An 11497-nucleotide genomic window follows, 5' to 3' on the forward strand; every position below is an offset into this window, starting at 1 on the left:
GGAGGTAGAAAAGCAGGTTCAGGTCTATGTGCAGAAGACTGCCTTTACCTTTCTTAGTTAGCTTTTAACTCTGTTATAGATAAGAGCCAGAAAACTTCTGAACAACAAACCAACCCAAAACACAGAAACTAAAAAAACCCTCAAGAAATAGAACTGATGAAAAGATTCTCTTTGATAATAAGGACACTATGTACAGGATCTGTGCCTTTCTCTCTCAGTGTTTCAATTGCTCCAAAGGATCTACCTTAGGTACAGTTTCATTTAAGTGGGCTTCACAAAGAAGCAATTCTCTGATTTAAAAAAAAAATATAATAAATGCCACAGTAAACAGAAGATGGGTTGCTTTGAAGTTTCCTCTTGTAAAGTCTGATGATGTTTTAGCATTTCTAATAAAATTTTTTAATAGCAGGCTGTGACCAGAGGATCACAACATTTTCAGAGGAAGACACATGTCAAGAGAAAATAGAGGAATGTGAGAATGCATTTAAGAGAAACAACAAAATTTGCTGAATGTACTGCCTGTGTTGCATTCTGCACAATGAAAACAAGAAAAATTCTAAGGGTCAGAGCATTAAACTTTTAAAATCCAATTCACAAGTGGGTATTTAAGGACATGTTTTCAGCAAAAGGTTATTGAAACCAAATCCTGGGGACAAGCAGCCAGCTGTTTCAGAAGACATATGATCAAGATTTAACATGATTAATTTTTCACAGCAGTGGCCCTTAAAAACTTTCCCATCACATGTGATAATGGATGTGCATTTGCTGCAGATGACTGCTTTGGTCTGTGTTTATTGAAGAGAGGTCCCTTCAGTCTGAACAGGTAATGTTGAGCCACCAGATCTATTTTTCTTAGCCAAAATGGCAGCTACTTAACAGTCACAAAGATTTCTTTTTACACTTTCTTTGCCAATTCAGTCATACATAGAGGAATAAGGAAACTGGAGACCAAGGGAAATCTTTACTTATACCAGAGGTTTTGCAACTCAGTTTCTTGTATGACAGTGATGAAAATTTTAGCTTTACCACTTGTTACTTAGAAGTAGCAGGAGACATAGTAGTATTAAAGTACCTGCCCAGCAAGCACAAGCAGACAAGCCCTTCAAGGGACTATTCATACAAGTAGATTTCTGAGTTTAAAAATATGCTTGGTGCACTGAGCATATAAAAACATGTACCACCACTGAATAATATTCTAAGCAAAAATTCTGTGAGCTATGGACACTCCCCAAGCTCTACTTTACCACTACCTTGGCACATCTATCCATCCATACTGGTAGGCATCAGCACTCAGCCCCCCCCAGGAGAATCACCAGCCCTGACATAGGGACTTAAGCATGGGGTGAGTTCTACATGCCCAAGAGCCTCAAAAAGGACCATCAGGTTTATTGGCAAACCACAGTACTGCCCACTAGTGAACATCAACGATGAAGGGCAGCTTAAATTTCCCTTCAATTCAAGGGGGTTTTTGCACCTTTTTTTTTTCCTTGAGTGTTTCTCCTGAGAATTCAGTCCTGAAATATCTTGTAAAAGATATGCATCTGAATGCTTTCAAAGCTGATGGAAGAAAGAAAGATTGTTCTTTCTTTCAAAGCATTCCCAGAGGAGTATATGGTGATTGTCTGTCTCCATTGTTGCTCAGAGTTCAGTACAACCATCAAGGATGTTGTAAGCCTGATGAAATTCAAGTACACATTTCACTCTCTGCAGGAATATGCATTACTGCCCAGTCTCTGGGGTTCTGCAGCCAAAGGACTTTCTCACCTTTCTTTGAAGCTTTTCCCACATTCCTCAGAACTGGGGAGTGTTCACTATGGCAGAGAAAAGTAGCAGGAATGACATTCATTAGGATGATTAAGAGACAGAGTCTTTTCTCCTTGCTCCCATTAGCACATCAGCATTGATGGAGCAATAAGCATTTCCTCATCTCTTTTCTTTCCCACCTCTGACCCACTCACCCTCTCCAAAGTCCCTCTTCCAGTCCCACTGAACATCACCTTCTAAACGTGAAGATGCTCTCTGCAACATGGTAGGTGAAACTTCAAATCTCCTTGGCTAGTGAAGGAAATGGACCCATCCCTTTCATGGCACAGGTGGATGATGCTCTGACCTCAGGAGAAGCATCAGGAAGGAGCACCTTTTGAATTCTTTTTTCCAGTGGTGCTCAATTTGTTGGTGAGCACCTTCACAGCATCTCAAAATCTTCAGGGACATTGATGAAGTTTAGCCCAACTCAGCACCCGAGAGCTGCTAAATTATCAGTGCTAATAAGGCAAAGCAACTTGCTACAATAAGCAGCAGAATTTCAAAACTGTGACATTGAAAGTTTAGTCCCCTGCAACAAGGGATAAACACCTCACACTTAGGTGGCAACTGAGCAAGAGACCTGAGGGTCAGAAGTTTAGACTGGGGACCTAAAGTAGGAGGTGAGCATTGAAGTCGTATCCAAGCTCTTTCATGGATTTAGCCCCCAAGGCCTATTAAGCAAGCAGGCACCTTAAACACACCTCAGGAATCGCAGTCTGTTGTTTATCACTGCCCACAAGCACCACTTTAAACACACACATGTGGGTATATGTGTGTATAAAAGGAATACCTAGAGAAATTACGAACATCTTAATTAAACTTAAGATGTGTGGTTCAGATAAGTTTGGCATGTGGCCACTGCATTCCAAGATTCTCGAATAGCATAATCTAATTAATTTTGTTTAAGAACACAGAGGTCATAAACATACAGTAATTTGAAACACTTAGTACCCTGCCAGCTGGCACTGTCTCCTTTCCACTTCTTTGCACTGTAATTTCAATTCCATTTGTGTTGGGGCTGAAATCTCCTCACTCTAGTAGTAGGCTGTATTATGTTACACAGTATTCAGCTGAGGTATTTTTTAATGAACTAATTACATGTTAGTTAATAATAGAACATTTCTTTAGTAGTCAACTGCTGAATATAATTCTGAGAGGACTACTGTAGGCTGGGATCCTGCAGGAATGTTTAGGAATAGCACAAAGCATTATGTCTATTCTTTAATGTGCTATAAGAAAGTAATAAGCCTCTGAAAAACCAGGTATTTTATCTTTTCACTGCTGGGTTGTGCACTGGGAGCTGATGTTTTGCCACTTTTACTTATGGATGAATTTTGGAAGTCATTCAAAAAATAACAGAGAGTATTTATGGAGACCTGCCATCAGAAAATCACATTTATATTTCTCTCTGTTTGCCATCCCCTCTTGTCCAGCCTGTTTCTGCAGCAGTGCTGTAGACATAGCCCATGTGCTCATTTCCTAAGCAATCTCCAAGCTCCGGGAGCAGATATCTTCTGCGAGGTTCAGACCCTCTTTATGGCTCTCCTGGACAAGGCAGCATGATGTCATGTAACATGATGTTGTGCAAATCTTCCAGAATGCTTCTCACCACTCTGCCCACCAGGGAGCCATCTGCCCGGCCTGTTTAGTCAAATATCCAAAGTGCTCAGCACATTTCTAGTTGCTGAGATGAGGCACAGATAAGTGTCACAACTTTAGACCTCAGCTTTGTTATTCAGAAATAATTCTCCAAGGGCACAGGTCCTTAAAGGCTTTCTTGTGACTGCTGTGTTCAGTTTTGAGGAAGTAGTGAGTTACAGAGAAAATTTGATGACCTATGGATATTATTACTTCAGAAGTATAAATTTCTGAGGACGTCATAGGTCAGATTGTCCTTGCCTGACATGGATGACCACAGCATGATAAAGCAATATTTAAGCAACACAGATTTATAGAAGGAAGGGTCTGGCTTGACATACAGAGACACACACACATCCTGCTCAGGGTTCACCGTTCTCCTCACAGCTTGTGCGTAGCTATCACTACAATGTTAATGAAAGACGGGCATTGAAGGGTTGTGTTCTTACATGTGCGTTAGTGAGTAGAGATCTCCATCAAAGATTTTCTCTGCTGGAAGACAGGGATACAGTTACAAAGCTCTTCTCTGTCTGGTACTGCCTGCAGCACTGTAAATCCCCCACACTCCGTATCTAATGTACTCAGATGCAGAGGAGGCAAAGAGTCAAGCCAAGGAAAAGCAAGAGGAGCACAGGCTGGCTGAAAGGCAGCTCTCAGAGACAAAAACCAGACAAAAACCCCTTACAAACCCAGTACTGAGCTCTTGAGAAGCACTCAGCCTTAACCCTTAGCCAGCTACAAACTGGAGGAGAATTACAGAATTGCCAAAGTTTGTTGACAGTGAAAATATGAAGGATGTCTTTGTGAGCATGAAATGCTGCCTGATGTGGAAGCATTGGGGTTTTTTGAAGTGTTGTACATGAGAGACATGTACATATCCCATTTCCTGCTTTCCAGTACTGTTAGGGAGAAGGGCTTAGAGCTGTAGAATCCCTGGGGCTGGGCAGGGATGTTCAGGGTTTGCAGCCCATCCCCCTGCTTGGACCACCATGTGCAGTGGCAGCAGGCTGCCCAGCATCTTTCCCAGCCAGTTTCCATATCTCCAAGGATGGAGATGCTACCACCATTTTGGGCAGCCTGTTCCAGTGCTTGACTGTGACTTCAGTTTTTCCTGATATTGAGCCAGAACTTCTTGTATGGTGACTTGAGTCCATTGTCTCACATCCTTAGTGAGATCAAGATTGGACCATAGCTTCACTAATCCCATTGAATTTATTTCAACAATTCTAAGCAATTTTATAGTAAATTGTAGTGGAGGTAGAACTGCAGGGTACAGATGACCAATAATGCTATGTAAAACCTTCCACTTTGGATTTAGCTGGATCTGATACTTATTAATTGGCACTGTCATATAAGTGGTTTGAGTACAACAATTGGTGGCATGAGATCAATTCCTTTTCTATCCTACTTGTTTCTGAGATGGTTTAGAGATTTTAGTCCTGTTCTCAATGTACTGGTCTTCATGTCAAAGCCCACCATGATAGTTGGTGGTCACACACTTCTTGACAGTTTCCAGATTCTTAAAAATATTTAGGCATTATTCTCCTGTCTTGCAAGGCCGAAGTGATTTAGACAAGTAAAAGCCTTTTTCAGAGTTGCCTGATTTAAGACTCCTTTGAAAGCCAAGATTTAATTGAAAAAGATACTGGAATTTACCCCTTTTCCTTAGAAGTGATCTCTCCACAAGAAGAAGGCCAAAAGGAAAGAAAGTGGGGTGAGTTGTGGAAATTTATGCTGCCTTTACAGATGTTGTGCCTGTTAAAAGACCTTCACTTGCAGATACTGTCACTCAAATCTAATAACTATGTTAAAATAAATTCATACAATGAAATGCTGTTGGCTAGAGGCCAATTCACATCAAAATTTTTAATGGATATTAAAAAAAACCCAGACAAAACAACCCACAGATTCTCTTTCCTGAATACAAATGCAAAGAAGAAGAAAAGAGCTCACTGGATTTTTTTTTTTTTTTTTTTTTAGTGCTCTTTAGAAAAATGACCCTTGAATAGAGTTTTGATGAAAGGTGCACTACAGGAACTGAACTGGGGATAACTGAAGAGGAAAAGTGGCTCACATACTTAGGAATAGGAGCTCAAACCCCTGTCTTGCATCTGGTGAGTTTATACTGACAGTTTATTTCCAAGACAGTCATCAATATAACGTCTGAGAGCTTAATCCTTCTCCCACTAAGTCAGTACCAAGACTGCCACTGGCTTCTGCTGCATAGCTTTGAAGCATGTGTGTTCAGTGCCTTTAAAATGAACTGCTACTTATCCAGGAGAAAAGCCAGGCAGAAAGTATTCAAATATAAACATTTACATTTAAAGAATTGCCTGTATTGAAGTCCATCACAAAAGTGATTGATTGTCTGTCATTTTTGAGAGTATTCTTTGTTTTTTTCAAGTATTTATTTCTAAGTGGACATAGCTATTGAAATAGGAATGGCTTATTTTAGGTTCTAAATAAACCAGAAAATTCAATCTTATTTTCTGAGTAAAATAAAAACTTATTTTATAAAAATTAATGGCTGATTTACAAAACCCTTGCTTTGGATAACAGATGAATAAACATAAAAATCTCATTGTTTTGGAGAAAAGTTAGTAAAATATCACTTCAATTGCACTTGATCAATCAGATAAGACTGCTTTAAATCTTGAAAAATGAAAGCATCATTGAGATTTTCCTATGCTTTAAGTGTTGTTTTTTTGACCTGTTCTATCTGCTTGGAGGCTAACCACAAATTCCAGTTGCAGCATATTGAGAAGTTCAGAGCAAAAGTAATGTACACACTAAGATCAGTTTTGTTCAGGGGCAAAGAGCAGAAGGGACAATGTGTTTTTCTGTGCCCTTTAAAATCTGTGCCTCTGTAGTTCTGCACAGCTGAGCTTTTGGGGGTAATTTGGAACAATAATTTAAACAATTTGTCATTTGTTTTCCTCCACGCAGATCTTCCAGATTATGGAATTTCATTTTATGCAGGATGTGCTGCTGACTGAGATTGAAGGACTGAGAAAGTTGCAGGCGCTAGTTCATGAAGTCTCTCTTTAAAATATATTTCTAATTCAGAAATAAAAAAACTGCAATTAACAAGTTGCTGTTAATCTCAAAAAGCAGTAGCACTTCCCTTCATTGTCTTCCTAATTTTCATGGAAAGGGACTACAGACAATAATCTTCCTCTGTGACTGACGTCTGTGGTGCAGGGACTGTGATTCTTGTCCTGCTGAGCAACATTATACCATCAAGTGCTGAGCCATATAAAGTTTTTGGCTGTGTTCTTTCATTTTTTTTTCTAGTTCTCCAGATTCCTATGCCCTGTTCTCTAGTTCCCAGAGGTAGGCATTTCTGCAATTTCGGTTCACTTCCAAATATCTTTAGAAAATGCAAAGCGCTCTTGGCTTGGGTTTCATCCACAGCCCAGTGCCAAAAACCTATCTGCATTTTTTCCCTTGTATATCCTAATTCTAAACTTAGTTTTCCTTTAACATTCTGCAGTACTATGCAATCCTGGGGGAAATTAGCTATTCAGGGTAGCATTAACCCTGTGTGAAACACAAAGTGTGAACATTTTAGCTGCCCATCACCACTCAGCTGAACAAAATGGCTCTGTGGCTGGCACTTCTTCTGCCTTACTTCTTCTCCCCAAAACTGCTCAAACAAAACCCATCTTACTCTTTCTCAAACTATAGACTCCCATTGTCTAGCCTGTCTAACGGCCCCCTAATCCAGTCAGAGAGCCCAAACTGTTTGAAAGAACCAAATATGCATGTGGAATTTGCATTAGGAACATAATAGACCTCCTAAGCACGGTTATTACAGCATGCTCAATTGTTCAAACATGCCTCCCACCTGTTGCTGCTTATAACGTGCTCAAGTGCCATCAAGTGCAAAAGTTATGGTGCTATTTATATGGAACCTTCTTAGATATGCACGAGGTGCAAGCTAAATTTACAAGACCCTTCTTTTATCTCTTCCGCTGGGCACAACAGGGGTCTCATCTCCTCCCTGGGTGCACATGTGACTACAGATGTCATTACTGGAAATAAAAGATTCCCACCATGCAACATTCCCAAACCTCTCTTGTGTCTTTTATCTGGTGAAGGAGGAAGTGGGGGAAAAACACAACCCAACGAAATTGCCCCATAGCTTTGCTGGTTTAATTGTTGTGTTGTGGACACGTGTGAGGTGAAAACAAGGAAAGAACTGCAAGTATTTGTGTGGGAGCTGTTCCAAAATCCTGTAGGAAATTTGTGTCAGCACTGGGGGCCTGAGGCCTTCTGGAGTTTGTGGAAAGATCCACTCAAGTATGCTCTGGATCAAGCCCTTAATGCAGAAATGTGTCCTAGCAGCTGAGTCACTTCTTGTGCATGGTTGCAAGGTATAAACCAGTGAACTTCTAGTTCTAATCATGCCAGCTAATATTGTCATCATTAACTCACCAGAGCAAAGATTTTACTGAAAATTTTGGTGCTTTTTGGTTCCAGGAGTCTCAGTTCAGGCTCTGAAGTTTAGGCCATGTCAGGGTAGCTAGCCACAAAGTGAAGTACAGACCTGTTCAGCTTTAATGCTTCAACAGCTAGGAATAATATCAAAAATCAAACTCCAAATTAGTTTCAAATGGCCCTGTAGGGTACATGAGAGCTCTGTCTTTACAGATTTCTCATTCCTGATTCTGGAAAGCAAGAGGTCCTGTGAAGATATGGATGAAATATCACAGGAGCAACTGTTTCTGCAGAATACAAGAGAATTATCCATGGAAGGACTGAGATCTTTAGGTGTATGAAATGATAGTGATGTTGCACAGAAAAACCTGTGTAATGGTCTTGCTTGGCCACCAACAGATGAGAAACATGGGAACACTGAACTCTGCACATGGAGCTGAATCTTTTTCTTATCAAAGGTTTCTCCAGCTGGGAGGTTCTAGTGACATGCCAAGACTTCTCCCTCATCTACTATGACCCACCCCTTTTTCTTCTTCATGCTTGTAAAAGTGGTGGTGTTATCCTCTTTGAAAATGATGTTGTCCCCTGAACTAAGAGCTTGCAGGACCTCCAAGTCCATCTGCCAGTTTCGTGCCCTGTGCTTATCCCTGTGGCCTTCTCCGTTAGCAGTATTCCAGGCACAGCTGGCTGAAACACTGCTGTATAATCTGTTATGGAAGGAAAATTAGCTTTTCAGCTAAACTTTTTTTTTTTCTTTTTCATGGATTGTCTGCTTTCCGTGGTAAATTCGAGCTTCTGGCTGAAAAGCCAAAGCATTTGCAATAAAATGCCTCGTGTGTTTCTATGAGATGGTGCATGGCACGGGAAGGTAGGGAAATATTTCCTGACAAGTGCTGCTGATATAAACTCATATTAATGTTGATGCCTTTTCATGCAGCAAGTTGTTAGTGGAGCCACTGGAAATTACAGACAGATGGAAGATACAGGTTGTTGCACGAAGCTTGTTCAGCATGCTGAACAACACCACAAATGTGTTTTTATATGCACACTTCTTTGAAGTGTGATGGATGTAGCATGTGTGAGTTGCTGTCTCATTTTTCTATTGAATTATAAAAAAGCCTACCCACAGATCTAGCTGGGTGGTAGCTCAATTTTTCCCAGTAGCTTCTGACAGTAGTTACATTTCATTTGAAACATACGCTCACTTTTCCTGCATTCCCCAATGTAAACATGTAAGAGATGCTGGAATTTACTGAAGAAAAAAAGAACTTTGCAGACCTGTACTGCAGAGGGTGGCATGGGAGGGCCAGAGAAAACACATCTGTGGGTGAAAGGCTCACACTCTGCCTTTCACAGCCAAAGAGCTATAGCTTTTCCTAAGCTGCTCATGAAAGCACTGAGCTCAGCATTTGCTTTCTCTGAAGGAGATGGGGCTGTGCCCAGTCCCTGTTGATGACTTATAGGGTGCATGGGGAATGCAGCTGTGCCCTGCTAGCAGAGCACAGAGGAAAAGGCAGTTCCACTGGCCCTGCCTTGCTCCCCTCCCTCGGTTACCCTGTTATCCAGGCCCAGCCTTGACTATGCTTCCACCTCCCCATCAGAGCACCCACAGCACTTGGGCATCCTCAATGATTTTCTTTCTAAAACCTACATTCAACTGCCAGCACCTGAGTGTTTTCAGTATCTTTTACTACTGGAGAAAACTAAGATTTTTTTTTAATTTTTTTTTTTTTAATGTATTTATTTTAATTGTGAGCTCTGTGTCTCTGGGTTAATGCTTTCTGGCTGCAGTTTGAAAGAATGTCATTCGCAGAAACCACAAGAGGCTTAAAGAGTGGAGCAATTACTGCATCCACATTCTTGGAGAAGTCTGATAACAGTGGAGACCATTCCTCCAGTTCAGTGGCAGTATGCTGTGAGAGAGTACAGCACGAAAATGACTCATGGGCCAGCAGAGTCCTCAGTGCCTGCACGCTGACATCAAAGCCTAGGAACTCAAAGCCTCCCTTGAATGACCTCAACCGCATTTAAGGACATTCGGGTGATCAGTCTAAAAAAGCACATTAGACATGTTTAAGGAAGCAAAGCACAATTCCTTTGTTATCTCTGGCATCAGTGGAAATATAAAGGAAGAGGTGTATTTTCCCAGGGCGTTTATCAGACAAGAGCCCTGCAGGATTTTTCAGATGCCCATCAGCATTGGTCAGGTTAAAGTACCCACTGACACCCTACTTGAAAGAAGAATGATTTATATGATTGTTAAATTGTGAATTAGGTTCTGACAAAGTCTTGATTTTGTCAGGTCCTGAAAGTTTGTCCAACAGATCACTTGCTTTGTGACACTGACATCTTCATACATGTAGAAATGCTCCTTAACATTTTGTTTGTTGCCTAAATATTTACTGACTGTCATGACCCTTTTCATCTACAAAAAAACTAAAGTTAATTAGTTACAACTAAACTAAAATTAATTTTCTGCAGCAACAATAGATAAAGCTTTACTCTGAACAGCTCTGTCTGCAGTGTGTTGACCATCTTCATTTTTGAAGTCCTGTACACCATTATCCTCTCACTTCTAGCCCAGTAACTTTAAACCTAAAAAACCATTTTATTATCCAATGGTAGAGAACAGTCTAATTTTCGTATTACATCTGCATTTAATGTCTCAGTAATTAACCTTAGATGCTAACAATTCTAATTCAGTTTCTCACTGAGTAGTAACCATGCATAGAAGATCCTTTGGTAGTTTCCTCCAAAGTTCTCAGGTAAACTGGATTCAGTTCTGTCTTTGCCTCAGGTTGCCTTTATGATTAGTTCCTTCTCAATGCCTAGAATAAGTCAGCTTTCTCTAAAGTGGGACAGCTGTCCCAGTGTTACATTTTTTCCATATTTAAAGAGGAAACAGTAGTATTTCCACATTTCAATATAGAAGTTGGTCTTAATTTTTGACAATAGGCATTAGCCAATCTGCAGCACAGTGGTGCTCTGACGCTGACTTAGATCTTTTTATAATGATCATGAATGATTCTGCAAATAAACAGCAACAAAGAACAAAAATACTGTAGGTTCGGTCTCTACAAAACATTCCATTTTTGACACAAAAGAACTTGTAACACCATCTGCTAGGAAACTTCTGCTGAGAATATTGTCCAGGTTATTCTCTTTAAACTGGCCAAATTCTTCAGGTTTAAGTGGACTCTGCTTTTTAAAAAAGTGTGGAGTGAGCAAAAGGGGAGACACAATAACATAATGACAACACAACAGAGTTGCTATAAAACATATGGGAGAAGTTGTTGGAAGAAAAGTGACTCAATAATAGGCAGGAAGAAATGTGGATTTAAAAAGAAAGCAATTTCTTGCAAACATTTCACAAAACAGCAGAATGATAATTTTTTGAGTGATGAAATCCATTGCTTCAGTGCTAAATTAATGGTGAACATCTGTTGTGGCATCTGGCAAGTACTGTCATGATATCGTGGCAAGCAGCAGCATAATTCTACATCTATAAGCCTATGGTCCTACTTCATTCTGCCCTTGCAGTACTGGGCATATTCCCACACTTAGTTTCAGCTAAGCCCACATAAGCACTCATTTCATAAAAGAACAGTAGAAC

Source organism: Chamaea fasciata, unplaced genomic scaffold, assembly GCF_029207755.1.
Source record: "Chamaea fasciata isolate MVZ Bird 193981 ecotype frontalis unplaced genomic scaffold, bChaFas1.0.hap1 SCAF_3, whole genome shotgun sequence".
NCBI classification, from domain to species: domain Eukaryota; kingdom Metazoa; phylum Chordata; class Aves; order Passeriformes; family Sylviidae; genus Chamaea; species Chamaea fasciata.